Source organism: Penaeus chinensis, chromosome 18 (genome assembly GCF_019202785.1).
Source record: "Penaeus chinensis breed Huanghai No. 1 chromosome 18, ASM1920278v2, whole genome shotgun sequence".
Classification (NCBI taxonomy): domain Eukaryota; kingdom Metazoa; phylum Arthropoda; class Malacostraca; order Decapoda; family Penaeidae; genus Penaeus; species Penaeus chinensis.
Window position 1 is genome coordinate 25,183,504 of NC_061836.1, and position 27,500 is coordinate 25,211,003.

At 46.6% G+C, this 27,500-nt stretch overlaps 1 protein-coding gene across 1 annotated transcript in view; it reads left to right on the forward strand.

Moving 5' to 3' along the window:
- The window catches only part of LOC125034641, a 318,066-nt gene that overhangs the window by 92,493 nt on the left and 198,073 nt on the right, over nt 1-27,500 (forward strand). The window lies entirely within an intron of this gene.

A 27,500-nucleotide genomic window follows, 5' to 3' on the forward strand; every position in this document is an offset into this window, starting at 1 on the left:
ATATATATATATATATACACACACACTTTTCTTTTTTTAACATATTTACTTTTCTTCCGGCAGGTATGTTCCTTGGGACGTTCTCCGCGAATTGGCAGGTCTGTTTGCTTTTTGAAAATTTATTTTATGCTAGATTTCAGGGTTAGTTACTTTACTCGTGGTTTAATTTAGTTTACCCCTGAAATCATCTTCAAGGTGAACTACTCAGACAAGGACAAAATTGTAGATTTCATCGTATTACAAAAAATGACAGAATTACGCACAAAAGACGGGGTACGACACGGCTATATCCTCTCAGGAGTTACAGGAGATGAGGTAGTTGTACAGTCCGTAGCTTTCATTTAGTTTGGAGGGCTGTTTCCCATAGCATTTGGAGATGCTGTTTAGAGTACAGTACTCTTTTGCCATCGTTTGGTAAAAAAAAGCGTGGGCAAACTCTCACAAATCTGTATTTATTCATAGTATCGTGTGATATTCTATAACAGATTTAGATTATAACATGACATCTGCATTCACCTGGAATACATTAGCAATATTGCCCTTACTCTGTTACCTCCGCGAAGTGTACTTGCGTGGACAGGCTTTGATGCAATACTTTGTGTAGTAGTTTGTGTAGTCCATTATTTACTACCCTAACTGCGTTTAGTAAGATTATTTACCGCCCTGGCTACCTGTTCAGGCGTGGGTGATCTGTAATTGTATATGATAAGACAAAAATATCAAAAGCACATCAAAAGTTTACATTATTTTGCCGTCGTTTTCACATCAATGTCCTATTACTACGGCTAACTGCAAAACGTGGTGTTGGTTGCCCGTAGAGTTTGTGTTCCGACATGAGAGAGTCGAGATAAGCTGTCTATTTGAGGTAGATTATTTTAATTCCAGTGTTCGTTCATTGAAGAGAAATTGAGGATAAATGAATAGAAAATAATAGAAAAGGCAGCAATGAACATGATTAAATAACAACAGGTTTTTAGGGACACTTGTATTTATCGAGAGACACAAGGGGACTGACTTGTGGTTGGAGACGTTTATGGGGTCTTGCAGAATTTCAGGCGCACAGGGACATGACCAGAGGCACTGACGAGCACTGCCAGTGTATCTCCGAGGAGGTTGATAAGGCGGGCTATATCATGGCCGGCTCGACAGCATGCCAGGTGCACAGGGACACCGAGAAGGACGGGACAAGTTCACAGGGTTCCCGGCCACGACTCCAGATCAGTGAGTCGTACGTTGACTCGCAGCACAGCCGGCCCACGTGACAGTCCCAGTTTTTGCGATGTTTGTCAGGATCGCATTACTGATTGTGGGCGTGGGATGGCTGCCTGTTGCTGACTGTTACTGAGGATTGGCGAAGGTGGAGCGGGTTGTAGGAGGGAATGGTAATGGACTTGATGGCGTGAGGTGGAATATGTGGTGGTTTTGGATCATAGTTGTGAGCGTAGGTGGACTTACGAGCATGTGTACATATAACCAAGGACTTGTGTGTTTTTGCTCCTATGCGAAGGGCTCATGGGTGTACACATGGCTGTGTGTGTATAGGTGGACAATGAGAAATATGCACATCAGCTGTCGGTCTTGTGTGTTTTTGTGCCTAGTTACGGTGCTGCTCCTCTCCCTCCCTGCTTCCCTTGACTGCCTTATCTGGCCACTTTCCATGCACGTCAGGGAAGGGTGGCCGGGTAAAAGTAATGGTAACCTTGACAGTGTGTGAAGGCATTCGGCGGCTGAGTTATGGCGGGGTGCGCGGCCGCTTTTCTTCCGGGCCGCCTCTCCTCTCCGCCAGGCCTATCGCCGCGCCCAGGAATGTGCCTTGCTGTTCCGGGACGTGACCCGGCCGCCGCCCCGCTCTCTGCGGCGTGGTCGGCTCTTGGGGCGCCGGGGTGAACGCTTGGAGAAGGGATCTGTGGGGAGCTGGGGAAGGGAATGAGAGTGTAGAAGGCACTCCACAAAACGGGCGCGAAACCAGCCGTCGTGGTTCTTGTTAATGGAAATTATAAGGTTTCCATCATGAGAAATATATTCGAAAGAGTTATTGCTTGCGTTTGGGTAAATCTACACCTTTGGGAGCTAGATATCTGTAGCAGCGGATCTCCTTGATTGTCCATCATTTCTGATTCTCTTTCGGGTTCCTGGTGATTTACGGGAGGGATTACAGCACCACTAATTTAGATGTCAGCACTAGTCTACTGGGTCGGAGGAAAGACGTCTGAATTATCCTTAGATGGGGTTATTGCCTTCCCACTAACGACGCTGTCCTACACTTGGTTTTATTATATATTGTGATTATATTAAATCCAACAGCTAATAGAAAAAAAAATTCAATTGACGTGGCATTATCTCCATGCCGCCAAGCTGCCACGCTAGCACTTGCTTCCTTGCGCCTTCCATCACTTTTACGCCGATATCTCGTTACGCCTCACCGCTGATGTTGTTTCATCGCGGTGCTGATTCTTCTCTAAGTGGATATCACTTGGGAGTAACAAACCAGCGGAATGGTAATTTATGAGGGAGCAGTCGATTTAATCTCTTGCATCTCGTTTTAAAGGAAGATATTCTGCGTATGACACTCGCTCACTGACACGCACGACTCTCTCTCTCTCTCTCTCTCTCTCTCTCTCTCTCTCTCTCTCTCTCTCTCTCTCTCTCTCTCTCTCTCTCTCTCTCTCTCTCTCTCTCTCTCTCTCTCTCTCCCTTTCTCTCTCTCTCTCTCTCTCTCACTCACTCACTCACTCACTCACTCACTCACTCACTCACTCACTCACTCACTCACTCACTCACTCACTCACTCACTCACTCACTCACTCACTCACTCACTCACTCACTCACTCACTCACTCACTCACTCGCTCGCTCATACTCTACTTTCCTCTCTCTCCCTCCCCAACCTACCATTCAACCTCCCTCCCTCCCCATCCCTCTCCTTTTCTCGTTCCCTCCTTTCCTCACCTTCCCTCCTTGTTTCTCTTTCACTCTTTCTCCTCCTCTCTCCCTCCTTTTCACTCACTCTTTTCATTCTTCCCTCCCACTCCCTCTCCCTCACCTCACCTTCTCTCATCTCTGCTCACATTCTTTCCCCCACTTTCCCTTCCCCTTCTTCTTCCCCTTCCCCTTCTCCTTCTCCTTCCCCTTCCCCTTCCCCTTCCCCTTCCTCTTTCCCTTCCCCTTCCCCTTCCCCTTCCCCTTCCCCTTCCCCTTCCTCTTCCCCTTCCCCTTCCCCTTTCACTTTCCCTTCCACTTCCACTTCCCCTTTCCCTTCCCCTTCCCCTTCCCCTTCCCCTTCCCCTTTCCCTTCCCCTTCCCGTCCCTCTCTCTTCCTCTCTCAGGGACAGACTGTAAAAGTATGTCGCCTTCGCAGACAGGATGTAATGGCTCGTGTAACGTAATCAGCCACCGACATCTCCTAGTAATTGGTAATTATAGGCGGCGTATGCAATCAAGCAGCGAGCCTCATACAGTAGTGGCTCCTCACAAACACGCAAAAAAAAAAAAAAAAAATAGATGAAAAAGGCGCCGTGATTTGTGTGACCCCGAGTGACGTCATAGGTCATGAGTGTGATGCGTAAGAGGCCGAGTGGTCAGGAGCCGAGGAATGTGGACGCCAGTGATGGGCTTGGAGGAAAGAGCTGAAGCCAGAGGGAAACCTGGATTTATTTTTATTTTTACGTGCGGTGTCGTGTTGTTAAGAATGTAAATATATTTTTGTGGGATGGAGTGGGGTGTGTTAATAAGAAAGCAGTCCAACAGCATTGTTAGAATAGTTGATTATGATATACTGGTTTCTTCTGAACCTTTACACTACGCCCCCATCTCCCAAATTCCTCTGTACGGGCGTTTTGCTTCGCCAGATAAGGCTAGATTCATTCCTATTGGCGGCTCGGGAATCATGTGCCGTGTACTCTACAGCCGATATATTAATTTACAATAATATTCGGTTATTTATTTTTCCCAAGTCTGTTTTCATCTCGCTCACTCTTTCTTCTTCTTTCCTCCCACCTTCCACCCCCCTCCCCCCCCTTTGCTGAAACTATTCAGAGTCTTCCCGAAGACTTCATCCTTTGACAAAAATAAATACGGATGTATCGATGGACGGAGAGGCTAACTTGACTCTGTAAATAAATAAATGGCTAGAGTGGCAGGTAGATTGACTTACTGACTGACTGACTGATGGACATGCGGATAGACATGCTGATACAGGGGTAGACAGGTAAAGAGAGAAAGAAAGCTAAAATGTACATTTTTTTCCCAACTGTATGTACGAGTGGCTGGCGGCGCATGTGCATTTTCTTGTTTTCCCCATGATAAATGCTTTCATACGTGTCTCTTGAATAACGTTGGGCGCGAGAACATGCGTTTCTGCGCCCAGCCAAAACCGGCGGTCTCGCTGCGCCTCTCCTTCCAGCCCGCCCGCGCCCGCCCGGTATCCCAACCCCTCGGGCGCACAATTAAAATCGAGATGATCTAATTGGCGGTTGTAAATTATTTTCTGTAGTCACTGGAGGGCTAATTTGTCTCCGTTGCGAGGAGTGTTAAGTGGGCGACGTGCCGCGGCTGCCTGTTGCCCGCCCGCACCCCAGGGACGGTGGGCGGGGCGGGAGGGGTGGGGTGGCTTTCGCTGTGTGGGTTGGGAATTTGCATTGATATCATCTGAAATATACTCCTGTGCAACTGGAAAAAAAAAGGTTTATAACGTACTTCGCCCGAGATCCTCCGCTCCTCCCCGCTCTCCTCTCCCTCGCGACCAGCATCCCGCTTCTCACCTTCTTATCCCCGGTCATATCGCTTTTTCTTATCGTTTTCTCCTGGCTACTTTCCTATTCACGCTTTCCTTGTTGCGACTTCTTATCTCGTGGCTCCCCCTCCGCCTGGCCTTCCCGGGACTTCATTTCAGCCTTCCCCACCCACGGCGCCCTCCCTGCCTCTTCGCGCGTCCCTTGCTGTGGGGCTCCATGTCAGGCTGCCTCGCTCCCCGTTCGTCAGCGTTGAAGGCATTCCTTCGATTTACCTACGCTCTTCCTTTCCGTCTTCCTCTCATTTTTGTTCTTCCTCTCTCATTTCTGTTTTGTCGTTATTTTCCCTTTCCCCCTACTCCTGCCCTGTCCATACTCCACCCGATACCCCTATCCCTCGCCCATACCCCTTCCCTCTCCCACTCTTCCATTCCCCCTTCCGCTTCCTGCTGGTCCTCCTTTCTCACTCTGTCTTCTTATTCCTTTCCCTCTTTCTCTCTGCTTTACTTTTCTCTTTTTTTTCCCTCTCCATCTCCCGTCCCCCTTTCCTCTTTCTCTTCTTCCTCTTCCTTTCCACCTCGGGAGGTCTGAAGAGGTGGCGTGGCGAGCGTCTGCCGAGAAACGGAGCTAGAGCAGGCTTGTTTTGCCCCGCTCGCTTGACAAGGTTATGGCATCGCATTATTGTATACATCCCATCATCTCGCTGCTCTCCAAGATAACACGATTATTTTTTTTTGAAACGAGGCACAAGTTTTCGTTCCTCCTCTTGACGCCAGCGGCCGGGTGCCAGATCCATGCCCGAGGCGACAGGGAGCATATTGGCATTAGCCCGTAAATTGATCAACGCCGAGGAGAAGCACATTAACGCCAGTCTGACTCACCGGACATTCAGGACACGGCGCTCAGATTGTAGATTCCACGGGTTTTAGTGGCTGGCGAAGCTGCGTGGTGAAGCCCCGTGCGTCTCGGTGTCAGGTGTTCTGCGACCTCACGGAGGAATCTGAGCCTTGTGGGCATCGTTTTGGGTTGCGCTTGTTTTGGCCCGAAGTACCTGTAATGATTTTTTTTCGTTGACGTTGAAGGCAAGGATTCCTGGCTCATTTTCGCGCTGTTTCGTCGCCCATTTCCACTACTCGTTTCTTATGCTTATACATTTCGCATCGTTAAAAAGTAACGAGGCTGAAGATGTAATTACCAATAGCTTCTAAACCGGGTCTTATTTTTCTTCTATTAATTTATTTTTGTTATATATTTTTTCATTTATCGTCGAACATTTAAGGAGTGAAGTAATCAAAGTGGCCAACCACTTACTGTCAGACGTGGCTTTGATGTGGGCGTATCCATTTAGTGCGAGGAGACAGCAACGTAAGAAGTGTTATGCAGCGAAGGCATTGTGGAAATCAGGGTGGCTGAGAGGAACAAAGGCCTGCTGCAAAGTATGAGACCCGAGGGATGGAAGGAAATTTGCAGCTATAGAGCCTGTGTTGTTGGGGACAATGATTCCAAGACTGGTAAGCAGGGAGGCGAGAACAGTCACAGTTTCGTGACAAGATTGATAATAAAATGTGCAATAAAGAAGCAGGCAGGGGTTCTTGCGGAGTACACGATCATGTTTGCTCCTTGCGCCTTTTATTGCGTCCGAATGAGGAACTCGTGGCTTTATCAAATTGGTGTTCCTTCATAGCGGTAGAGATGTTGTTTTGTGATGCTGTCGGGTAGTGTTGCGGGTGTAAAGCAGGGGACTTTCATGAGGTGTTATTTACTTTTATATCATTCTGCGATATTCGATCATGTCTGGCGACGAAATTAAGTTTTATCATGAATGGGCATGTAGATATAATTACACTGCGTTGCATTATCTATAATTTTGTACTTTTAATAACAGCTAAGATAATAATAATAAAAAAAAAAAAACACCTTTGTAGCTAACAAAAGAATATGCTCATTCAATTTCCGGAATATATAATGAAAATATATAATCTTCCAGGCGGATGCATCAGCAGGTTTACTTCCATATGACGATTCATCTTTTTCTTTCAACTTTCGTCAAAGATAGTAGCAATAAATATTTGATAAGTATAACGTGTGTATACATGGTTAGTAATTTATTTGGCAGTGATTGCATATAGTAGCTATTCGGTGGACACGTTGGAATGCGAAACAAGTGTAAAGGTCTGAATAGGATGAGATGAGGAAGTGTTTACTCTTACGGGACGAAGAAAGAGTGCATTTTTTTGGCGAAAATGCCAAATTTAGCAGAGCAGGTTGTGGCTTTCCATATATGGAGATGGTTAGTAAACAATTAGCTAACCCCTTGGAGCATGAGGCTTGCCAGCGCATTCTGGTAATTTGTTTCTTGTGATTAGAGTTGTTATTACGGGCGGGTCAAGTACGGCAGTTAGTGCGTCGGGGAAAAGTGTTCCGAGCGACAGATGGCCGCCATTACTGCCCGACCACTAATGCCAGTGTTTCCGACGCGAGCACTTGCATTGCCGGGCGGCTCTTTAACAGCACTCCCCCTTCCGCGTCGCTAATGCCATGCTGATTATTGCTTGCACTACGTACATTACTCCATTCGCTACTTACTCCTCGTGTTTGATTTGAGTGCTGTCACTTAAGTGGCCTTTATCTCGTTCTCGCGAGCAGCCTCCTTCGCACCCCCGCGATGTCTGAGTCTTCTTGGTCTTCCTTTCTCTGGCCAAGTATATCCAATTGCACGCACTTCGGTGGTACGTTTTTTTTTCTAGTTGCGTCGTCCGTTTCCATTTATCTTCAGTCGTATTTACATCTTGTGTGCGTTTTTCTCATCATCACGTAGGTTTCCTAGGTCCTTTCTCAGTTTGCAGTATCTTTCCTTTCTTACATCGCCATCAGGTTCTGTTTTGCCTTCATCATTTTTATAAACTTGCGGCAAATCACCAGCGGAATTTATTCTTCTTCTTGCAAATTTCACAAGTTTATTGTTCACGGCGGCGTCCATTCCTTTCAAAAGCACAGGTACACACCGTAAGCGTTTACTCCGTTATAGATTCCTCTCGCCTGTTGCCTCTCTGCCAAGCCGCATAAACACCTGCGCTATCAGGCCGCACAAACACGACTAGAACTTGTAGCAAAAACATGATTGTCATTCTCAGAAGCGGCGATGTGTTAGTCACGCTGGCGGGGACGGAGGGAGGGAGCCCCCTTTGTGAATACACAAGAATTAGCGTTGCATTTACAAGGGCACAACATGTATTTGTACGTCCCTCTAACGTGACTGTTCCTTTTATTCTAATGTTGGGAAAACCTAGCCCTTTTTCAGCTGATCAGGTCTTTTGTCTTTCTCCCTTCCCTTGGGTTGAAAGGTAAGAGTCCTTAACCAGTAACCTGCACTGAAATGGAGGGACCAAGTCACGCAGTCGGACGAGTTACCGAAGGGTGAAGGAGTCCAACGAGTGTCGGAATGTACGTCGGCCGGGAACGTGTGCAAATGCAATGGCAGTAATGTTATGAAACAAAAGGCGGGTGTTTGTCCAGTCATCTCAAAATCCTCCCTAATTCTAACCTTCCCTTGAACATTTTCAAATGTATTTTAGAGCATCTTACGTTAGGCGTCCATACAGAATAAGGTTTCTCCGCACCATGTGAAAGAGGTTGACAGGAAAGTTGTTCAAATAAAGGAAGGGCAGGCTTCCTTCTTTTTCCATGTCACGTTTTCGATTTACTTAATAAAGTGCACTAAATGCAGCATGTCTAATTGATTATTTGTTGCATTCTCTCAATGTGTTCTTAGAATTTATGATTAAGAAGTCTGAATGGATTTAAAGATTGCAGTAAATTAAAAAGGAAAACCAAGGATTGTGATCTCCCTTTATTTTTATCGAGATGTCGTAAGCGAATGAAGCTACAGTATTTCTAGCAGGTTGCAGTGCAAACATTGTTATAAAGTTCTATTTTATAATAGAACTTTTATAAGATTTTGCATGGAAACAAACTAAAAACTTTTGTGCACTGACTGTGCATTTTTAAATGAAATACGTTCAAATACAATGATGATAATCTTGATCTAATATGATTAGATTAGCCACGCAGTGTGCAAAATGTCTTGATTAATTTTTCATGGAAATCTGGGAATTTAGCAGCAAGATTTTGTAATCGATGTTAATCTCAAAGAAATATATAAGTAAATGATAAATCAATATTTATGTATTATAAAAAAAAACACGAACGGGCATGGCAATAATTATGTTCCCCTGAAGATTATGGTAGTCATTAGGCGCCATTTGAGACAAAAAATGTACTCTTGAGCGTCCATTGAATTCCATAGCGAATGGCGTGTAAATATTGGTACTAGCATTGAATTACTGTCATTATAAACGTTGTAAAGACCCACTGCCACGAGAAACGAACAAGTTCAGTACTGCTGACAACAGGGGGCAATATAGGAAGTGGATATTCGAGTTTAGGTAATGTGAAAAATATGGATGAATCTGGAATGTATAAAAGTAATTTAACTGAAAAAAGAAAGGTCCTGAGGCTACGAATGATGACTTTTGACAAGTAGTCTTGGATGAAGGAAGGTTAGGAGAATCCGAAAATCATTGTTTTCCTAATCATTTCCGCATTATTTCTATATTATTTTGGGCCTTGTTTTCATCACTATTGTGCATTTTTTTTTTCAGTCAGTTCCTCAACCTTTTATTTCCGTTTTCGATTCGGTAATCGACATCCGCCATGTCAACTTCTGCCTGTTACAAGCAGCGTTGGAAATCATTCCTCGCGAGCGGCCCAGGTGTGGGTGGGCGGGTGCTTGGCGAGGTGGAGTACCAAGTACCAAAATGGGCGGAACCTATTGCGAATAGTCCTAAGCCCAAATGTGCAACGCCTGTCTTTTTTTTTCTTCTTTTTAGTACCGTACAAAATCTTTATTTGATGAAGACAGAAGGAATTTTTGCACCTGAGCGAGAAGATTTTTTTTGTAGTTGTGAGACGCTGCGAGCCGGTGCAAGTGATAAGAATCTGTCGTAGGAAGGTCGTAAAATCAGACTGATCTCTCGCGGCCGGGCGGGGGATTTCTGAACGTTTTTTTCCTTCCCTTTCGTTCTCGTGTCTCTCCTTTTTATGGTGCGGTGGATTTGGCGGTCGGGATGAGACTGCTGAAATCTGGAATAGGCGGAAGTATTGTAAATCGTCGTTTTTTTCCGCCGATGCTGAGTTACAGCGGAGATTTACAAGGATTTAAGCAGTGTGGGACCATAAATTATTGGCCAGGGCTCGCGAAATGCGTTGTGGGCGCGAGGAAAAAACGCACACCAGCCCGCGTGTTGGGGCAGCGCTGCAAGAGGAGGAGGTCCGCCAAAGGCAACGACCGATGGATGGCGGGTGACTCCTCAGCCTCCTCCTCCACCTGCAGCTCGCCGATGCTTCCAGCTTCCCTCATCTCGCCCGCGCTTATTTCCCGGGGACGGATTCCTGCTTTCCGCTGCCGATTCTTAGCAGCACACCAGTGTCGGAATAGGAATGGAGAGCGCGAAGGAGGATCTGGCAGAGTCAACGCAGTTCGACACAGCGGAAAGCTTTTATAATTTGGGAATTGGCAACTGCAGCGCTGCCTGTACTCCAGCTCCCGTAACCTTGGACGTCCTTGCCGCGACGTCGCACCGCGAAATTTACTAATTTCATTCTCCTGCCATACAAAACGGATGCACTTGCGGATTTGTTAGGCGGTGTCGTTCCTTTGAGATATGTGGAACGTTAATATTATTGTGTCGGTGAGCTATCAACAAGCTATACAAACATAGTCATTATTGAAATATAATCCTTTTCCTTATCACTCTGACACAAAATTTGATCATGCAAATCTTTTCATTTGAAACATTATTTATTAACGTATTTCATTTGAAGTCTTAGTTTGATTCACGTCCAAGGTTCCCTGTTCCCTTAAAAGGCAAGCAGATGATCTCCGAAAGCTTCGTCGTCAGCAGAGTACGCCCGCGAAGCACGCCCCACGGCTCGCCCCTTTCTCCGGCCAGCACTTGCTATAATCAGGCGAGGAAGGAAGGAACGAAGTGCCCTGCCTCTACTCTCCCCTCGCCGGCCCCGTGGCTCCGCTCGCGTCGGGAAGCGGCCAGCCTGAATTAGCCGGGGAAAGGGTTCTCACTGTCGGCTCGAAATGCGGCGCGTCTTGCATGTTTGCCGGTCTGTGATCTAAGACTCGAGTTATGACCCAAAATACCCTAAAGCCCTACATGCAACGTTGCGCTCGGCCTCCAGTGGACAGATTACGGAGGCGACGGCACCTCTACGTGGCCTTATGGCACTCACCGCCTCTTTCTCGGGCTTCCTCAATCCGGGTTGGAAGAGGTCGGCCTCCTCGGGACTAAGGTTGTATTGTGACGGATACGTTGACTTATGACGCGCAGGGATACACGGGTGCACTCCCTCATATATTATATATATATATTTATATATATATATATATATAGATTTATATTTATATTAATATATAAGAGAGAGAGGGAGAGGGAGAGGGAGATAGACAGATAGATAGATATAGATATAGCACTGCGTTTTCTAGTAAAGATTCTAACAAACAAACAAACAACTGTTGCTACACAGAGATATTGATGCCTTTGGTCAGCAGTCGTTAATATTATCGCATGAGTATCGCATCGGCACTGTTATTAGTAATTCTATATATTATCAATCATATTATTATTAAATTTGGATCAGACAAAAATGGAAACAAAAGGAAAATATGGTTTGGTGCCTGTCTTGTGGGATTAGACTCGTGACAATTTTATTCCGGGAGTCCTCGCAGCCACCAAGGCCACACACACACACACACACACACACACACACACACACACACACACACACACACACACACACACACACACACACACACACACACACACACACACACACACACACACACACACACACACACACACACACACACACACACACACACACACACACACACACACACACACACACGGTGAAAGTGGTCGAGGCAACCCAAACCCGGCGGCCCCCGTATGCGCGAGCCAGTGCGGGATCCGATGACGCCTGCGGTTCGGGGTTTTATCGCAAGTGCGTAATGCGATCCGTAAAACTCCTTTGGGCGAGCGCGGTTCGAACAATACGCGTCTTGTGGTTGTGTTTAGTGAACGTTGTTCGTGCGAATTCGGAGGATTTTGAGTTTTAAAAGATAAATGTAGTGGGGATTGTAAAGAAGAAGAAAGAATGGTGTAATGCAGGTGTATATTTTGCTCTACACTGGCTTTTGGAATGCGCGGCTTTTGTGCTTCCGCCGAGGAAAGTGTTTTGCGGGGGAAGGGAAGGGACATGATCGCGTTACAGCCACTGCATTTCTCTCGCGGGGAATTCGGCGAGCTCGTTTGTATTGCTGTCGCGAGCTCTTCCTTGGTGAAATTGTGCATGTTTTTGTTGTTGTTTTTGGTTTAGTTTTTCTTTTTCTATTTATTGTGCGAGAGGATAAGAGGATTTTTGAGGTGTATTGTGCGTGCGCAAAGCCAGTTTCGTTTTATTAACCCCACAGGTTTTTCTTTAGTCGCTAGTATTGTAGTCTGAAAGTTACTTACCCGTAGACCACATTTCTGAGGATTTTTTTGTCTGGCTAGTTATTTTAGCGTGATTAGATACCAGCAGATTTCGGATTATCTTATATTTTCCAAACCAGATAAACAGCTTAATTGGATACCCTTATCGGGACCAGTTCCTTTTAGTGAAATGCACAATGCATTTTGTACATGAAGCCTGTTAACTTTTTCCTTACTGACATGTATATTACCATAGCAAACCGCCCGAGGACCATTCTGTTCTCATCGCCTGGGCAAAGGACGCGGGGCAGCTCCTTCGCCCGACGCCACAAAACGGCTTCGTATGTCACGCAGCCGATAACAAGATCCACCGTAGCCGCGGCTGCTTCCCACCGCCGCCAACCCGCCTTTGCCACCGCGATCCCGACCACAACACGGACACTCCGCCGTTACCGAGCTGCCTTTTTTAAGCGGCTGAAGTCTGCATTTGAAATACGGCTACTGCTCTTGTTGTAAAATTGCGGGTGTCTTAACAAGGACCCGGCATCACCTTCGTTATAGGAAAGTTAGAGATGTTAACGGTAGGCTGGTTTCTATAGCGACTGGTGTGGTTTCTGTGGAATGCGATATTGTTTCTGTGTAGTATTAACATTTTGCGCAACAGGTGCTCCAACTGATAATTATCTATCGTTTGCAGTGACTGAACAGATAGCAACTGCCTCTTCCATTAATGATAAGAAGCGAAATGCTGATAACATCGTGCATTGTAGTGATCATACCCATCATCATGCTAAGAGGCACCTGCGACGGCCGGGCCTCGCAGAGATCAGCGGCGGCCATCAGTGAGTGTCGCCGCACGGGGAGAGCCCCTGTGAGTGATAAGTTGAAGTTCTCGGGCTCGGGAAACTTGAGGTAATCCGGCTTTAGACTTGCGGGCTGCCGGGATTAGCCAGGATGTTTGATGTAATATTACGTTCCCACAATCCGGATGTGAACGAGCGACCGGAACGTGGCTGAGAACGCGAGTGGCGGAGACATCGTGCCGAGACTTGAAGAGCAGAGGCGAGTGCGATCGAGCGAGTGAGCGAGTGGAGGTATTTGTCGTGTCGGATGTGGAGGCGGAAGTTGGGCGCATGTATTGGCAGTAAGCGGGCGAAGTGGCCGGCGGTAATGTTGATATTGGAAACCCCGCAACCACTTCCTTCGTCAAGCTCCTGCTTGGGGGGGTCGGACCCCGAGCCGGAAATAGAAAGGACTATTAAAGCGAATGACGCCGGCGATGTATGTAGGAGTCTGAGATTGTAGAATATCCTGCGATTTATGTACAGAATTCTAAGAATAGATTAGCATTGGTTTCACAAAAAGATAATTCTGTATAGACAATTTTTTTTTTGTTCAATTTTTAGAAGGTATCGCGTGATCCTAGAAACCGATTACCCGGGCTTAGCCTCGAAAATTAGTAAAATGAAACGTTCTTTTGAAGTCGTCGGCAGAAGAATGCAGAAAGGTCATCCCCGCCGATCATCAGGGACGCGCCAGGTGGGACCCTTGCATTGTTAGGCAGCAGATGGTATCAGGTGCAAGTATACAGGGTGACCACTCATGTCTCAAGATAATCTCCCCCCCGCAGCCAGCCCCCCCTCCTCCCTCACCCCTCCCCACCCCGCCGGGCCACACCCCGACAAAGCCCCGGACTGGACTCCAGGCGGGGATCACGGCGGCCATCATTTTTCATTCTCCTTAAGTACGTCCCGCGGGTCGATGCGCTGCGGTCGGGTCTCGGTGTCGCGCGGAGGAGGGCCAAATGGCTTCTCTTTTCCGCGGAAGCTTTACTCTTGACTGGAGCTCGCATGCACGAATCGACGCGAATGGACGCATGGGAGAGGGCGGCGCGGTCGCGGCTCGGCGGGGAGGGCGGCGGAGGGCGGCGGGCTGGCAAAGGGACGGAATCCTCGGCGACGGGAACGAGGCGACGACAGGGACGAATCCCTAAGATATTCGGATGTGTTGATGGACAAGGGTTCTAGATTGGCTGACGGGGATTGGGCAGATTTTGCTTTTTTAGGGATTAATTATTACTGATTTGGGATAGGGATTAGTCAGATTTACCAATTTTACGAGATATATTTTTTACTGACTGATTGGGCAAATTTACCAGTTTGAAGAATTAATTGTTACCGACTGGTGGCAATTTTGAAATAAGAAAACAAATCAGACTTTCCTTTTATCAGGAGTTCCGTCGACGGTTGTTAAATGCCATGTACTTGTTGCAGCATGTGTTGTTTCGCATGCAGTGTCCTCGTATCTTCGATAATCTGTGTGGTGTTCCGTTTAGCTTTGTCTCACCATTAAAACCACGCGGGTCCGAAACGCAGCTGATTAATTTTGCAGGTTTACTTTTTAATGAAAAGACCTACCGATTGAGGAATGCGCCGACGTCATCAGATTCAGCTTATTCTAATCACAGAGGCGACCACAATTACCCAGCGTTCACGGCAGCATGTTAGTGGTCGCGGTGGTTAGAATGGGCCCTCCCAGGCCGCCCCCACCCACGCGGGCGGGCGGCTGGTCGAGGCCCCCCGCCGCGCCCGGTCAGGGATGCCCGTAGTGACCTTCCAGGGTCGCGTGCGGGCGTTGACCCCTCGTCGCCTGCATGACTCTGGGGTCGCGGGGTCACGTGGCCTCCAGATAAGTGATAGTCGTAGTGAGAGCTCCTGCCATGCACGGGGCGCCTGCATGATAGCATTTGCAGCACATTTATAATGTTTTTTCATGACATCAGGTGGAGTTGTGGCTTATTTATGTTCTATTTTATTTGCTCGTGACGACCGAACTGCCGTTTATCTTAAAAATCTTTTTATCAGCAATTATCAGCGGATCCTTTTATTAGTGTGACTTAATCTCTTTCCTGAAGCTTTTATCCGAGATCAGTGAGGCAAGTTCGTCATACAGACAGATCATGGGCCTTTGATGTTTAGTATAGCTTCCCTCAGTGTCAAAGAATACATACAATTTCATAAATGATTGGACATAATGATAGAATATCTGAGAAAAGAAAAGGCGTACACAATCTTATTCCTCGCGGTTTTTTTTACTACCAAATATTGACACATTGGAGCAAAAAAATATTGCTTGTGTTAAATTTGCTTCTGTCACTGATCATACGCAACAATCATTCGTAAAGGGTTTTGAAAAGTGTGTTACATGATATGCGTATTTTACGAACTACATAGTTCTTTATTTTCAACCAGATGCGACGGATGGGAAACAGAAGAGGGTAAAATGAAAGGACTCTGTAGCGCTGTCCCTTGTTTCTCCTTGTCATTGTTCCTCCTTGCCTTCTCCATAACATTGCTGACGAATGGAGTTACCGGAGGGTGGACAGCCGTGAGGAGTGAATCACTGTAGCGCAGTTATGAGTTTCCTGTTACGAGAGAAAATGAAAATGGTCGAAAGTGACATATCGGATAAGTATGGTGATGGTTGGAGAAATAGGTAGGTAGTTAGGGCGCTTCCGGTTACAAGTGAGAGGTTGAAAGTGGTTGAAAGTGACGGTGCTTGGACAGTACCACTTAGAGTGGCGATAGTAGGTAGTTGGAGACGCAGTATTTCCTCGCAGGAGCTTCACCGTGGCGCATCGTATCGCAGAGGACTTGTAACGTGTCTCATTGACTGAGCGGAGTTAAGGCGTGAAGGTGGGGGTGGGGTGGGGGGGGGGGAGTCCACTACCTCTCGACTGTATTTTGTTTTAGTTTGGATGAGTCAGCTATTTTACGTTAAATGTTGCAGAAATACAATATTTGATTTTTTTTTTTTCCTTTTTTGAGTATGCATTTTCGTTTCTAAAGATATTGACTACTCATATTGCGAAGTCCATTGAGATTCGTACGACTGCTTCGAACAGCAGACAAGGGTACGACTTATATCATGTGCGCGGGAACGTTGTATGGTGTGGGCATGGGGGTGGGGGTGGGGAGGGGTCGGATTTACGTAAGTCAGAAGTCGCATCTCGAGCCGCCTCGCACTCGCCGCTGTAACCTCGCCGACGCCGCCGACCGCTGTAAGGTTTCTTGGAGGAATCTGCAGTTCTTGGAGTTCGCTCTGAGAGGGGAGAGGCGCTCGTCGGTGGGAATGAGGTAATGGGGTGGAAAAAAAAACAAAAGAAGATAAAGGAAAATAGGAAAAGGACAATAACGGTGAAGAAAATAGGTAGATCAAGAGAACGTTAGTGTTTTTTTTGCCCCATACTGATGTCAGCGGTATACCAGAACTCGCTTGAGCCACAGAAATGACATTAGTCCGAGAAATGTGAAATTCCCGGGCATTTTTTTTCACCCTCGGCTATACTTACTGCACACGCTCCACCCAAACCACACCCTGGCATACCCTAGTATTCCGCGGCGAGGGTAATTTGGGACGGCATACTTTTACATTTCTATTACACTTCATCCACACTTCTACTTGTATGATTGTAGTACCGCATACCCAGGTGGTATTAGACTTGCATAAGCATACTTTCCGTCATTTGTCTTTGTTAGCACACATAGGGGATTATTGCGTCATTGTGTTTAGCTATGTGTGCAGTTTTGTTTGCATAAGCAATTTGTGTACTGAGTTACGTGGTTCTTACGCAAAGCTATGATATTTTTTGGTATTTGGCAGAGTAAGAGAATTAATTGTATTCTCGATTTTGCCCTTTTAATTCTGTAGTTTCTTCGGTTTTCATTGCTTATCGATCCTATTTATATTCATTGGCAAGGTATTTGTGAGTCTGTGTTGGGTGAGTAGCATTCTCTCTCTCTCTCTCTCTCTCTCTCTCTCTCTCTCTCTCTCTCTCTCTCTCTCTCTCTCTCTCTCTCTCTCTCTCGCTCTCCTCTCCTTTCCTCCCTCCTCTCTCTCCTCCTCTCCTCTCCTTCCCTCCCTCCTCTCCTTCCCTCCCTCCTCTCCTCTCTCTCTCTCTCTCGCTCCTCTCCTTCCTCCTCCTCTCTTCCCTCCCTCCTCTCCTTCCCTCCCTCCTCTCCTTCCCTCCCTCCTCTCCTTCCCTCCCTCCTCTCCTTCCCTCCCTCCTCTCCTTCCCTCCCTCCTCTCCTTTCCTCCCTCCTCTCTTTCCCTCCCTCCTCTCTTTCCCTCCCTCCTCTCCTTCCCTCCCTCCTCTCCTTCACGCCTTCTTTCCCTCCCTCCCTCCCTCCCTCCCTCCCTCCCTCCCTCCCTCCTTCTCTCCTTTGCGCCTTCGCTCCTTCCCTCCCGGTCTCCTCCCACCTCCCATCCCTCTTTCCGCGGAAGTCGCCTGCATAATGAAATCACAGGTTCCACGTATTAGCTGGCAGTGTGTACCCTCACACACACACAATTTCTTTTTATCACGGCGAGGGCATAAAGAATAGCCGCTCGTTGTCACCTGCCAATGACTCGAACCCTTGGCATTGTGGATGATGTGTTTATGCCATCGTATGTTGGATGTTCCTTCGGGAGGGGTTGGGGGGATGGTGGGAGGGAAGGGTAGAGAGAAGGGAGATGGAGGAGAGAGGGGGACAGGTGACGGGAGAGGGGGTAGGTGAAGGGATTGAATTTATCTAACCACACGGTGACTTACCTTTTACGGCGCCGCTTCATATATTATAGCAACGCATCATCTGTGGGTTTCTAGCCACGGATATGTGAGTCTTGGTTTTATTTTTATTATTTTTTTATTTGTCCGCATATGAAATAATCTTCCTTTGTATTCTGCATATTGTAAATTTTGTTAAAAGTCTGGATTTATATCGTATTTATATGTCACTTGTTTACTTGCAGGTACGGTAACAGCGGCGGTCTCACAGGTGTAGTATTGATGATTCGTTATATTTACAGGTACTAGGAGTGTCACTTTTTACTGTCGGGGTTTGGAAACTTTGTAGGCATTATTCAAATACCAGAGACGCATTTCTTTGTGATTTATATATCTGTTAAAGCATTTTAACTGTGAAGAAAGAATTAGTGTCTTGTCTTTTTTTTGAGGTCCGCAAGGACGTGAAGCGCCAGGGAGGGTACGGAAAACCTAGTAAAAGCATAATAAACCTGTGCGAGAAAGAGAGCCGGGAAGAGAAGCAGGGATAAGAGGAGAAGGATAATGGGTAACTGATGGAGTCGGACAATGAAGGAAGAGCATAGGCAGTAATGTGGAAAGACCTGACTGGGGAAAGTGATAGAGAAAGAGAAGAGAGAAAAATGGAGTAAGAATTGAAAAGGTGTCAGGCCCAGAGCGGAAGGCCCTCCGTTTCATGAATGGATGCGAGGGCGGAGTGAATGCAGGGTTCATGCCCTCACATCACAACCGGTCACGGGGCGTTCACCCTCCCCCTTTGCCCCCCCCTCCCCCCCACACACTGGACTCGTCACGGGGAACAAAGATCACGGTTAGCGCGAGGACACACATGCACGCATGCATGCACACACTTGCACATCTACATGTTCACCTATATATATATACACGTATGCATACACACGTGGGCATACGCGCACGCATGTGCGTACACATACAAGTACGCATACACTTATATATATGAACACTTGCACATGTATGCACACTTGTAAGTAAACACAGAAGCACATATGTATGTACACGCATGTGCATACAGACAAATCACATGTACACACACACACACACACACACATACACACACACACACACACACACACACATACACACACACACACATACACACACACACACACACACACACACACACGCGCACAAATGTCCACACATACACATATCCACACACACATACGCACACAAACTCTCATTTTCTCTCTCTCTCTCTCTCTCTCTCTCTCTCTCTCTCTCTCTCTCTCTCTCTCTCTCTCTCTCTCTCTCTCTCTCTCTCTTCCGTGTTATAAAAAAAGATTGTGCCTGAAACATACTGAAAGATCACCCAGTCTCGGCCGACCTCCGCATGACCCTTCAGCTCGGGGTCACCGGAGGGAGTGTCGCTCGACCTTTTGTGGCACGCGTTGACTCGGGTGACGCCCAGGGATGCAAGATCCTGCGTGCGATGGAGATTGCTTGCTACGTTACGTGGGGACTCGCATCAACAATGGACGTCCTGTGGGGAAGATTCGGGAGGAATGAGATTAAGAGGAGACGAACTATGGCGTGCATGGTGAAGATTTGTCTTTGGAGAGGCGCTGTAGTGTTTGTATGCCATGGAGGACATGTTAAGGTTTATGGAGGGAATTTTGTAGGTTAGTTTGTCCTGACTTGGTATGGGAGCGTGAGGTGGATGCTGACTGAAAACAGGCATAGATGCGATTGAGATGGATGCTGGGACAAAGGCATAGAAACCTTGGATGCTAGCTGAACACGGGCGTAGGAGCCTTGTGGGATGGATGCTGACTGGAACAAAGGCATAGAAACCTAGAGAAGAGGATGCTGACTGAACACGTGCATGCAAGAGTAGTGAGATGGATGCTTATTGAAACAAAAGCATAGAAACTGGATGGATGGATGCTGCCTGAAATGCTCGCAGAGAGGACACGCAAGATGGATTCTGGATATAACACAACCACAATGACAACGGCAAAGAATACGGCTTCCTTTGTCTTCACTCAGTATCTAGGGAAGCGCTTGACTATTCACAGCGGAGGGATATTTACCGGTCTTTTATCTTCCTGTTCTTTACCCATAGTTCCTTGAAGAGCATGATTATAGTCAGTAGTGCGGGGGGCTTTCTTAGAAGTTACTGCTGCAGCGTTGATGCGAACTGTGTAATTGCAAGGAACTTTTTCCATGATGTAATGTAATCCCTGTGGAGGAGAGCGAGATCTGGTAGTGAGGTGGCTGGAGAGGATAGCGTGCGCGGGTTGGCGGCGTAGCTGGATTTGCCTCGCTGATTTATGTTGTAAAATCGGCATACCGGAGGCTCAATGAAGCAAGAAGGCGCCATGACACCTTCGCATGTAAACGGAATGCCGGAATTGGTCTGGATGGGGGACGGGGATGAGCAGATAAGGCTGGTAAAGAAGTAGACATCGTCAGTGTCAGATTAGAAGTTCAGAAATCCGTGTTAAAGTTTATGGAATATTAAGGTAACAACTTCAAAGTATCATTTCTTCTCCTTTGCATAGCATTGTACACGTATATGCGGTTTTTTATCGCATAGTGACCATGAAAAGTATTTTTCACGATTTCTATGATTATGACAGCCAGTGCAGAAATAAAGTATTGTAAAAAAAATAGTGAATTCAGATTTTTTATCGTCATGAGTATCATTACCTTTGTATTTCACCCTATAATGTCGTGATGGAAAATATGTAGTCTGGTATATTGCGAGGAAGATAGATTGGTGAAGATGAAGGATTTCTAGTGTACGAACTTCATTTGAAGTTAAAGCGAAATGTGGTTGGCATCATCTTTAAGGGACCATTAACGATAACATCTTAAATTCTCTCCTCGTGAGCCTGGACCACCAGAATGCCGCCTGACTCTGATATCAGATTTCAGAATATCGTTTCATAAATTTGTATTTACTCGAACAAGTGGTCGGGGATAGTTTGTTCATCGGGGGTAACATTCATTAGCTATAAATATACAAACAGTTTTATAAAAGAGCTTTATAAAAGTATGTAACAATGACAAATTGCACGATGCCACAGGCGGTTGAAAATAACTCTTCGCTAGATCGTATCATTGCAACACGGAGTACTGCAAATTGCTTAGCTCCTGTTGATGTTATACATTATGCTTATTAGTGGTCAATTTGTTCACACTCTGTAATGCAAATGGCTACAAGGGGGTTGGTGTAAAGTTAGTGTTGCGCTCACAGGTGGCATTGCCAGCTGCAATAGAGCATACTTTTGCTGACTAGCAATGCTCCGAATTGAGAACGCATGAAACAAGCAATTGATACAAATGGCCCCTTTATATCCACAGTGCTCCACCTGGCCCCAGATGGCAGCACACGCAGCGCCGGCCATCTCCCTGGCCCTAAGCGGTGCCACACACCAGCAGGTGGGCAGGACGCGGCGCTGTGCGGTTGCCCTAATCTTTAATGACCATCAGATTGGTTGCCTCTCGTAGGCCGGTTCCACCAGCTTCCTCAGTTGCAATCATTTAATTGCCGGAGTGTTGCGACCAAATTGGTATTGAGCTTCGCTTCGCGGCCAATCATCTGATTGTCTGCACCATATTGTCTGGAGGTGTTTTGGAGCGCCGGTCCTTTAATTACCCTGCGGCCCGGCCCAGATGACTATTAGAATCACATTAATCAAGTCCAGAGTGATAATAGAGAAGTCGTGAGGGACTCGCAGGTGACGACCGCGAGGGAGGCGGAGGGAGGGAGAGCGACGACGGAACAGCTGTAGCGACGGTAATTCATACGATGAGAAGAATGTTGGAACAGAGATTAGTGGAGGTAATCTAAATTTGGCAAGTAAATACAGAAGTTATTTACAAAGTGAATTTCAGACACCGGGAGAAAAATTTAAACCCTTGAAGACAGTCGGCTCGGAGGAAGCAAGCGGCAGCTGACAAAGACGAACAATCCTCTTCAGTTATCCTCTAATCCCCCCGCTGTACCCCCTCCCCCCCTGACCCTCACCCCTAGCCATGGCGTCCTCGTCCGCCGCAAAGCCCGCGAATATTCAAGCACGATCCCGTGATGAGGCCGAAGCGGAATTGCAGGATTGAATTACAGTTATTAACGAACATCGATGATATTTATGGGTCATTGGCGGAGCGGGCGATCTCTTCCCCACCCCTCCCCTCCATCACATTCCCCCTCCCCTTCCCCCCCTCCCCTCCTCCTCCCATATGCCCCATTCCCCTCTTTCCCCCCCTCCCCCTCCCACCCCCTTCCAATCCCCTCCCCCTCCCCCCCATCTTCCCCCTTCCCATCTTCCCCCTTCCCTTCTTCGAAGACGGTGGCCGGATGAAGCCGTGAGGTCGTGGGGCTTCCTATACCCTGGTTCCATAACCGCCTTTCTTGCCGGCCGCTCGGGAACGGACCCCCGTGCGTGTGCCTGTTTGTTTGAGCGTCGTGGGCTAATTAGGGCGCGCTGGACAAGGGGTGGACAAGGGATGCACAAGGGATGGAGATGGGCTCGGAAAGGGCAGGGCGTGGGCTGGGCAAGGGATGGACAAGGGCTCGGAAAGGGCTGAACAAGGGCTGGGCGGGAGATGAACGAAGGGTAAAGGTCTTGTTATTTCCATAAAAGTCGTGGCTTGTTTTATGGAACTTTGGTCATTCTAAAGTGCCTATGTGTGTAGATAGACAGATAGACAAATAAATGAATATAGATGTAGATAGACGTGCATACATACGTACGTACGTACGTACGTACGTACGTACGTACATACATACATACATACATACATACATACATACATACATACATACATACATACATACATACACACATACATACATACATACATACACACACACACACACACACACACACACACACACACACACACACACACACACAGACACACACACATACACAGACACACACACACACACACACACACACACACACACACACACACACACACATTCATACACATACACATACACATACACATACACATACACATACACATACACATAAACACACACACATACACAGACACATATACACATACACATACCCACACATGCACACACGTGTGTGTGTGTGTGTGTGTGTGTGTGTGTGTGTGTGTGTGTGTGTGTGTGTGTGTGTGTGTGTGTGTGTGTGTTTGTGTGTGTATATCTATAAATATGTTTGTATATTTATATATATTGTGTATATATATAGATAATATATATGTAAATATATATATATATATATATATATATATATATATGTGTGTGTGTGTGTGTGTTCATTTATTTATTAATATATTTATTCATCTGTTTGTTTATATATTGATTATTTTGATTGAATGATTGATTTATATAATCTATATATGTATATATAAATAGATGGATGTATAAATGGATGAACGGATGGATCAATGCATTGTAATGTGCTTAAAGGTGAACTAAAATAACGTAAAACGAAATGGAAAGATGAGGAGTTGAGTTCAAGTGCCAAGGGGACAGACGAGTGCCAGTGAGAGTGCCAAAAGGGGACAGAAGAGTGCCAGTGAGAGTGCCAAAAGGGGACAGAAGAGTGCCAGTGAGAGTGCCAAAAGGGGACAGACGAGTGCCAGCGACAGAAGGAAATAAAGAAATAACGGTAAGGAGATTTTTGGTGCATTGAGTGAAGATAAAATAGCATAATCATTTTTCGTTTGGAAAGTTCGAAAATTGGTGTTTTCAGTTTTCGAAATGCATCAGTGATTTCGGGGTTGTATTTTCGTCGTATGCGTTCTGTGGGTATTTGCGAGAACTTGGTATCTAGAGGATTTATGTGAAAGATATTACTTGAGTAAATTATTTTAGAGACAAAAGATTACTAGGAGAAGGAAGGTAATGTGTTTACTTTCTTAGTATAGGGATAGTGATGCGAAATTATTATTAAAAAATCTTAGCGTTCATGTAATCTGGTCAGACCAACTAAGTGGTGTTGAGCAGAGCAGAACGGGCAGATGGAGGCAGATAACACAGGGCGTTGTTATTGTTGAGGAGCCGGTTCCATTTTGGTGAATAAAAGAAGAGCATCTGTTAGCACTGCGACCGGGAATCTCCGGCCTCGTCCATTCCCGTGCTTCTTGCAAATGCTTCGGAGGGAGTCGCTCTCTCCCCTCGCCGGCTTCCACCTGCGAAGGCGAGGGCCGCTCAAAGTCTTGGCTCCAAGGACTGGCGACTCTCATGGCCGCTCGCCGCTGCCACCGCCGCCAATTCTGCTTTAATTCGCGATAATATCAGGCTTATGTTTATGGCTTTAATGGCTGTGTTCGTGCCCCGCGGCTCGTTGCGCGCGCTCTGTCCCTCCGAAGAAGGGAAGTTTCATTACGAGGGTGTAATGTTACATGACGCTGCGCACAGGTGTCTCGAGACTCGGGGTGCGCACATTATGTGTGACTATCATAGTTATCTGGAAGCATTAACTGTCACGTAGACGGGTATTATGTGCAACATGTGCACCTAAGTGTGCCAGAACTCTATGATTTAGTAATTAATGTCAGTGGCCTCTGTGTTATACGATATGATATAGTGGCCAAGGGTTTCCATTTCGAAAAAATAAAACTGCAGATGTGTACTTTTTGAACTGATCAGCTGCAATTTATTCTTGGCAAAGGATGGTGCAGCGTTCGGTCCGGCGTTGTTGAACCCACCATACCGGTCTCCGCGGTGATTTCAACGTTGCGTAAGAACCAATCCACGGGCCTATTTCACCGCGCAGGAAAATAATACAGTTTGGAGACAATGGTAGAGGTTATCGTTAATGAACTGTGACTAGCCCAACATTTGAGCAGAAACACATTAACTTCAGTATTCTGTTGCCCCATTGTTGATGCTCACTGGCCCAACGAGAACCAGCAACGGCACCCAGCTCTCGTGGTTCAGAAGGTCATCACAAAGTTGTTAGTGATGTGCTTGACTTATTGTACAACTCTCACGCTGCAGTCGCGAGAGCAAGCCGTGTAAGGCAGAGGCTGGCAGTTTTGTTAATTCGTATTCTGTTCTGACTGATGACCCGCGTCCGCCTCGGGATAAGGCGCTGGAATGACGAAAGAAAGATAATGATCGATGATGCTCAAGCTGCTTGAACCGTATGACGTATGGACGGTCGAGAGGTATTGTCTTCGTTGTATCTTTGTGTGTGTGTTGGGGGGAGGGTTGTGGTTTAAAAGTACTGTAGATATTATTTCAAGACGTTTCTTGCAGTGGACTACTTGTTGACTGTAAGGAAGGGAATGTGGGAGTGTAGAGGAAACGAGAAGGGTGTGATTAAGTAAAACGAGAAAATAGGAAGAAAGAAGAAAAACACAAACAGTATAAACAAGTGAGTGGTAGATATCGGTGGAGGATACACAAGAAAATTAAAGAGAAACATAAAAGGGAAAAGAAAAGACGTCCCTATGTGTTATTAAAGAACGCTGTTGTACATTTTCCCTTTTCCATGTGTAAATCAGCTCAAAAGTATATTGTTTTACAATAGATTTGGCTTTTTACGAACAATGGGACACAATGGGGAAAAAGGGAAACATTAAGAGATGTAAGATGTTCAATTTCCATTCTTCATTTTTCTTCGCTCAGTAGCTCATGGATTCTCCGTCTTTCAGAAACCACATTGTGACGATCTTTCTAATTGGAACTTTGCGCAAATTGTCCTTCAGTTGCACCCTCCTGCCTGGCATTTCGTCAGCCCCGGTTTGGCATCTCGAGTCTTGTTTGTCCTCTGCGATCTCTGCCTCCCTGACTGGCGTGTGTAGTGACCCTTGACCTTACCGCTCCCTTCTGCAAGGCTCTCAATTCCAGCCATTGGCGCTGCCCTTCGTAACGGTCTAGCCTTGGCCGGGGGAGATGGTAATGGCCGCCTCCTTGCATTTGTGACAATGATTGTACGAAAGTTCAGGGCTAATATGAAAACATCTTCAGACAGGCTTCTCCCACGCCTCTCATCCGGTGCTTTGCCCCTCTCCAAGGACCTCCCTTCGGCCATATTACTGTGCCGTCATGGTCTATTGTTGTGCTCGCCTGGAAGTGTATGCGGTTCTATGATTTTGTATGTAATTTTACAACTACTAAGTGGATTAACGTCACTTTATTTTGACTGGGGATTTTTTTTATGTGGATTATATTCCAGAAATGAAATGGCGGTTGCCGAAGCGTGTGCTCTTTCCGCTCTTATTACTCCCTCTCATTTTTTTCTTTCATAATCTCTCCCACGAGTGCTTGCTCTCCGAAAGGCTTTTCAGAACGCCTTGATTCAAATTCCGTGGTTGGCATGCGCGCTGTGGAGGGAGAGACCGTTTACCGCCGTGCATTATTTCGAGGTTCACAATTTCTTGGGCGTGTTCATGGCGGCAATATTGGAGGGTTGATCCTCGCAAGTACTTATTCACGTGTGAAGGATCTCCCTGTTGGAGCTCCTCGATATCTTCGTCGTGCCCATTATGTGATATCCGAGGCGATAAGATAAGCCGTAAACTTTACTGGATAAAACCGATTTAGCAATTGATTTTACAAACTCACGTCTCATAAATTTTCCACAACAAGTTGAGCCATAATGGATGGGGAGACCACGGCTGAAGTACTCGACCCAGCCAGGACTCGAGGCCATTGTTTTATCGAGTGCCGGGGCTCGCTTGCCCTCACAATGGCGCTGGAATGAGAGCGCTGCCGACCGGACTCTTCGTCTGCGGATGTGCAAGTTCTCGCGAAATCTGAATACGTGATGTCGGCCGCCATTAAGGAGCGGGTTCGGATCGGCCGGCGAAATTGCTGTGCTTAGGATCGCCGAATGGATTTGGTCTTGCGAGAGGTGATCCTCCAGTGCTCCTTTCGTGCGAGTCAGTTGAACCAATTTCCGTGCCGGCCATCCCGCCCGGCCATCCCGCCCCAACGTCGATTTGTTGGGCGTTTCGCCCGCGCCACGCCCAGATTTCCGAGATTTGTGACCCGGAGGTTGAATAGGCATGGTACTTCACGGGCGCCTTTGGTATATGTGTATAGGTAATGAATCCACTTTAATAGTTTCTATTTAAAAAAAAGTATGGGTTGCTATACTGGAGTAGATACACGTTTTTGCATAATTCTGCAATTGTCCTTATTATTTGGTATTTTTATATGTTTTATCGATATGTATCTGCAATCATCAAAGTCATCGAATGGTTCACTAAAATGAACTAAGCGATTCGAATGAGAACGAGCGCAGAATTCTTTCCTGCACTTGCCTCGCTTTCGTTTCCTCCCCGCCCACTCGCACGCCCACTTCCCACCTCATCCCAACCGGCCTTGTATTACCCAACTCCTGCCATCACTCCCCAGCGCCTTCCATAGCGGGGTCATGAGCGCCTCCCTCGCCCGCTGGGTTGTCGCCAGCCGGGGTCCTCGTGGCGGGCGAGGGCGTTTCCGAGGCGGACGAGCTCTCTTTCGCCAAGGACTTTCAAGAGACCATTGTCCTTTGGGGTTTCGGGAGTTTCGAGCAGTTCATTCATGTTCGGAACAATGCCGGAGTTCCTAGCTATTAAATTCATCGGTGAATTTTTGAAATTCGAACTAGATTGTGACCTTTACTTTGAGCTCGCGCCCACTCTAGTTTGTGCCGAGTCAGAACAAGATGTTATTGTTTACAGTAAGAATAATTAGTAT